This window comes from Crinia signifera, chromosome 3 (assembly GCF_055691185.1).
Source record: "Crinia signifera chromosome 3, ASM5569118v1, whole genome shotgun sequence".
NCBI lineage: Eukaryota > Metazoa > Chordata > Amphibia > Anura > Myobatrachidae > Crinia > Crinia signifera.
This window is the reverse complement of record NC_139219.1, coordinates 91821761-91828275: the sequence shown is the minus strand read 5'-3', so window position 1 is coordinate 91828275 and position 6515 is coordinate 91821761.

Below are 6515 nucleotides of genomic sequence, written 5' to 3'. Positions count from 1 at the left end.
CCGGCTGCACATAAGATAAATCTTATTTGCAGCCGTGGGGACTCTGAGGACGCCGGCGAGGGAGGGGGGCGGCAGGGGGAGCCGGAGCAGGGAGCTGTCATGCTCCCTCCGGGTAGGGGGGGGACACACGCCGCTAGTAGTGCGGACGCTGCGGGGGACACAGACGGCAGTGACATAGAGCCGGGCGGGGGGAGCCGGGAGCTGTCAGCACTGAAATAAAAAAAAAGCCCATACAATGAATGGGCAGCCTGTGATTGGCTGAGCGCTCTCTCAGCCTGTCAGCAATTGGCTGAGAGAGCGCTCAGCCAATCACAGGCTGCCAATTCATTGTATGGGCCTTTTTTTTTTCAGTACTGACAGCTCCCGGATCCCCCCGCCCGGCTCTATGTTACTGCCGCCTGTGTCCCCCGCAGCGTGCGTCCATCCCCCGCCCGCCACCTCGATGTCCCCGGCCCCCCTGCTCGCTCCACATTGCAGCTCCCCGGGAGTTGCAGATGATACATCGCATGCGATGTATCATTTGCAAAACTTGGCACATCAAGTGCCAAATCGTGTGTCCCCCTCCCGGGGAGCTGCAGGGGGAAATCAGGTCCGACTTGTCCTTGTACTTCATCTTCAGTCTCCTTGACAATTTTGACACCTACTTCTGAACTGATGCTGATTTTAGTTCTACCAGCTATACCCCTATTTATACTGTATCTTTCAACACACCCTGTACGTTACCTTGTAATTTTTTTTTTTTTTTTGCTATGTACGGCGCTGCGGACACTTTGTGGCGCCTTATAAATAAACGTACTACTACTACTACTACTATGGGGGCCTTTAGAGCAGTTTTTCCAATAACATTAAAACTATTCTTGGAAAAACCTTATAAATCGTCAAATCATTGCATGAGAAAAATCTTGTCATGTTGATGCAATACTCTTGGTTTTGTGGTCATTATCATGATCTTTTATTTAGAATATGCTAGATGATGATCTAATCTGATTGCATATAGCAACATCCTATCTTCAATGGAACTCCCATCTTCGTAAATAAACCCCATTGTTTACTCTGCCACTTTGTATCTTTTGTATTCTAACCAAGGCTGTTATGCTGATTTAAGCCCCATGCTGAGCAATGTGCTTAAGCACACATCACTAGCACAAATGCAGTGCACCAGCAATGTGTGTTTAGCGAGCTGTGCAGACAAGTGTTCTGTAGTGGGAACACTGGCGATCTGACTAGATTTTAACTGCATGCAGCCAAGATCTAGTCCAGTGATAGGCTAGCATCACTGTCGCTGGAAAGTATTCACACGGGGTGATTATGTGTTTGAGTCGAAGAAATCTAATTAGATCACTGAGAAATAACCTTAAAATTGTCCTGTGTGTATGGGGCTTTAGGTTAGCTATGGGGGATTTATACGTTTTCGTTTTTAATTAAATAAACTTTACTTCTTAAAATGTACTCACTGAAAATATACACTACGGTTCAAAAGTTTGGGGTTACTTAGACATTTCCTTATTTTTGATAGAAAGATAGCATAAATTAATCAGAAATAAACTTTATACATGTGGTTAATTACTATACTAGTTGCAAACGTGGCTTTTAAGGAAATATCTACATAGGTGTATAGAGACCCATTTCCAGCAACCATCACTCCAGTGTTCTAATGGTACATTGGGCCTTATTGTAGTTCACTCTTAAGGTGCGAACACATGGGGGCGATTTCAGCACATATTGCGGAAATATGGTCGCTGAGTGACCATATTGCCAGTGAATTGTTTGTGCTGTCGGGGATAAATCGCCAGGTGCGCGCTCCCGTGTGCAGCCCCTGGTGTTCGCTGGTCGCAGGAGCTTGCTGTTTCCCTGCCTCTTCCTCCGGCAGAGTCTCCTGTTCATCAGCGACCATCTCTGGTCGCTGATGAACAGGAGACACCGAGCAAAATATTGCTGAGCAATATATTACTCCGCAATATATTCCTCAGCAATATATCTCCCCCAGGTGTACACAGCGTAAGAGGCAAATTCCTTCTCAAATGGACAAAACCATGTGCAATGCAGGTGGGGCAGATGTAACATATGCAGAGAGTTAGATTTGGGTGGGGTTTTTTACTTCAAAGTGAGATCTATATTGCAGTGTAAAAATAAAACAGTCAGTATTTTCCCTGCATAGAAACAAAATAACTCGCCCAAATCTAATTCTATATGCACCTGTTACATCTGCCCCCTGCAGTGCACATGGTTTTGTCCATCTGAGAAGGAATTGGCCTCTAAAGGCCCCCATACATTATGCCGACTTGTCCGAAGGACAAGTCTGACCTAATCTACTGACAACTCCCCTGAGGGGGTCACATACGATTTGGCACTTGATGTGCCAGGTTTTGCATGTGATAAATCGCATGCGATTTATCACATGCAGTCCCCCCGGGGAGCTGCTGTCAGCGGGAGCTGAGCAGGGCATGGGGGCTGCAAGCAGGCAGCGGACGCAGCCTGTAGTACCTGCGGTGGAGGGAGCCAGATGCCGAGTGGGGGACTGCAAGCAGGGAGCCAGGCAGGGGAGGCAGTGGGCGCACTGGTCCAGGCGGTGAACTCCGCAAGGGGAGCAGAGACCGGGTAGCGTAGGGGAAGCCGGGCAGCAACGGGCGGACATAGAAATGAATTAAAAGTCGGTGATTGGCTGAGAGCTCTCTCAGTCAAAGCTCTCAGCCAATTACTGGATGTCCATTCATTTCTATGTGCCCGGCTTCCCCTACGCTACCCGGTCTCTCTCTCTGATCCCATTGTGGCGTTCACCCCCCGCCCAGGATAGTGCGCCCACTGCCTCTCTAGCCCGGCTCCCTGCTTAGTCCCCAGCTCGGCTCCCTCCACCGCACGTACTATACGCTGCGTCCCCTGCCCGCCTTGGGCTGCACATAAGATTTAACAAATCTTATGTGCAGCCCGTCCGACCTCCCGAATCCGACCCGATGCGCACGGGACCGCGCATCGGGTCGGATGGGATGTCTGCACATGCGATTTGGCCCGATTTCACGGCCCGATTCCTCCGAATCTGGTCAAATCGGGCCCAAATCGCATAGTGTATGGCGGCCTTAAGAGTGAACCCATTGTGTTTGCTAATGGCGTTAGAAGACTAATGGGTGATTAGTAAACCCTTCTACAATTGTTACCACAGCTGAAAATGGGTTTGCTCATTAGAGAAGCTATGAAACTGGCATTCCTTTGAGCTAATTGAGTATCTGAAGCATCACATTTGTAGGTTTGATTATACTCTCAAAATAGCCAAAGAAAACGAACTTTCATGTGAATCTCGACAGTCTATTCTTGTTCTTTGAAAGAAGGCTATTCCATGTGAGAAATTGCTAAGACACTGAACATTTCCTACTACGGTGTGTACTACTCCCTTCACAAAACAGCACAAATGGGCTCTAAACAGAGTAGTAAGAGAAGTGGGAGGCCCCGGTGCACAACTGAGCAAGAAGACAAGTAAACCAGAGTCTCTAGTTGGAGATGTGGAGGTAATGTGATGGTCTGTGGGTGCTTGTAAAATGGGAGATTTGTACAAGGTAAAAGGGATTTTAAAGAAGGAAAGCTATCACTCCATTTTGAAACGCCATGCTATACCCTGTGGACAATGCTTGATTGGAGCTCATTTCCTCCCAAAGCACACCTCAAAATTATGCTAGAACTATTAAAGGAAGAAGCATGCAGCTGGTATTCTGTCTGTAATGGAGTGGCAAGTGCAGTCACAAAATCTCAACCCCATTAAGCTGTTGTGGGGGCAGCTTGACTGTATGGTACGCAACAAGTGCCCATCAAGCCAAACCAATTTATGGGATGTGCTTCAGGAAGCGTGTGGTGAAATTTCTTCAGATTACCTCAAAAAATTAACAGCTAGAATGCCAAAGGTCTACAATGCTGTAATTGCTGCAAAAGGAGCATTCTTTGACATAATACATTTTGTCCTTCATACTTTGCTTATTGCAAATAGAAATCCATTATAACCTTGCAAATGTCTTGACTATGTTCTATTCAATTTGCAACTCATTTGATAAATGTCTGTTTTCATGTAAAACACGAAATTGTCTGGGTGACCCCAAACTTTTGAACGGTAGTGTAATCTGTCATTAATTAGATTTAGTATAAGTTTGGTAGTACTGTAATTAGATAGAACCTGTCAATTCTCATTTCATGGTATTGATCCTTTGGGATGTGGTTACAATGGCGGTGCTCGGGAGGTCAGTGGTCAGAATCCTGACCAGTGGCCACCGCAACGGTGCTGAAATTCTGACATCAGCGGAGATGCAGATGCCGGAATTCCGACATCCTGATTGTAAGTATCCCAAGGTGTCATAGCATGCGCAGGGGTGGGGTGTTAGATACTAGGGGTATCATTAAGGTTTAGGGGGGGAGGGGTTGGGAACTAAAAAGGTTGGGGGTTTTCACTAAGGGTATTGGGCACTAATAACCCCTGGTATTTAGACACTGGTCCATCCTGGGTCAGACACCATTTACACTGCACTGTAACCCGGATTGGCTGATTTCACACTGGACCTGGGTCAGCCCTACTCAACCTATGGGTGTCATTACAAATGTACTTTTTCAGGCTCACAAATGAGGTTACAGCATGTGTGTAGCCCTGAGCTTCTGAGTCTTCGTGCTTATGTTGAGCAACTCTTTCACCTCTTCATTACTCCAAATTGAGGACATGTCTGTAGGGGTCAATTTACTACTGTATATCCAATGTCTGAAGTGTGCTGTGTGTTTCCTGGGATCTGGCTGCTGATATCATCAAGGGAGACGCATGTTTGAATCCAATAGGCTGCATTTGCTGGTTTGGATAACCCAGGTAGGGAGCTTTCACACTGCACCTCGACCTATGTCAGAGCCATGTTCAACACTGGTTGAAATGCATGGTTGTAACAGTAATAACCTGTGTTAAGCTGGACATGCATCTACAGATTTATTGTCCGATCTGGCTGGTTGGAATAAAAACCTAATGTTCACCTGCTTCTGCCCCATATGAACCTATATAGTGAAGGATTGCTGTAAAGATAGATGAAACCCTTACATTATACACTACAGATGGACACGCAGATCTATGTAAACTTGCTTAACTCTGAAAGGCTATTGATGTTTTGGAACGTTACCTGTGACATGTACTACAGGATGAGTCTCCCTTATCCAAAGGGACCAGAAGAAATTTGGATAACTGATTATTACGCATTTTGGAATATTTTTATATTTGAATGAGGTATCTTGATGTACCTTGTATTTATGTTGTATAAGCACATCAAACACATGAAATACACACAAATATATATTATTAGGTATGAAACAAGGTTTTAAAACATGAAACAAAGTTTGTGTACTATCTCAGGCACTGAATTTGAATGCCAAGCAATCATTTCCTTGCACATATTTAGTGCCAGTTACATGTTATTTCCCCAGTCGTGTCAGTTACAGAGGTAGCCAGTAGGTTTTTGTTAGCAAAAAATAAAAACTAAAAGTACATTTTGGAGACTGGTTTTCGGAATAATTTGAATAATGGATATTTGGATAAGGTATATTTAACCTGTGTTGATTATTTGATATTTTTTGCTTGTCAGAACCCATATATTATGCGAGCACAGTATTTTCAGGTTGTATTTTTTTGTTTTTGCCCAGTCAAATAAGCACTATAAATGGTATGGGTTGAATTGGTTTGTAAATATTCATGACTTTCAAATATAATTTTCTTATGGCAACGAAAATCTGTAATGTATTAAAAAAATGTTTTTTATAAACCTGTATCTTACTAATTGCTAACAATAAAGCATACGCATTAGTGTAATTAAATATAAGCTCTTTTTGCGAACATTCACTTGAATTATTGATTTTATCACATTAATTAATGGGCGAGATGCAGAAAATCCAGTTTGAGCGCTCAAACAGAACAGTTAATTTCAGCTTGCTACCTCCGGGGGTGTGATTTGACATTCTGGAATGGGCAGCTGATTTTGCCCTACTGAAGTAATGATTGAATAGCTTGGTCAAGGCACATGAAAATTGTAGCTGCTGGCACTAATGGTGCCCATACACTTATGCGATTGGATGTGATGCGGTATAGCAATGCGATGTCCTATCGCATCTTATGTAACCCTAAGTCCTTTTTTTCCCACGCCTAATATTGCATTCCATCTGCAATGTCACATCGAGTGCTGGAAGAGGGCTGGTGACAGGCATCAGTGTAGTGCACCTATGTGCAGGAGGGCTGGCAGGGGGAAAGCGGCAATGGCAGAATTAAAAAAAAAACGATTTAATTTACTTAATTTAACTATTTAGGTCTTTCAAGCAATCAGAGGACTGCCCAGTGTTTTAAATAGTTTTTTTTTTTAAATTCTGCCGTGACCCCCGCCAGCACCCCCTGCACAGCGATGGGCTACACTGCCGCCTGCTCCCCAAACCCACCCCGGCACTCCTGCTGCCCACATTGCAATTTGAGAAATAATATTGTGCAGCACATAATATATATTGACAGGACATTCGCCCCG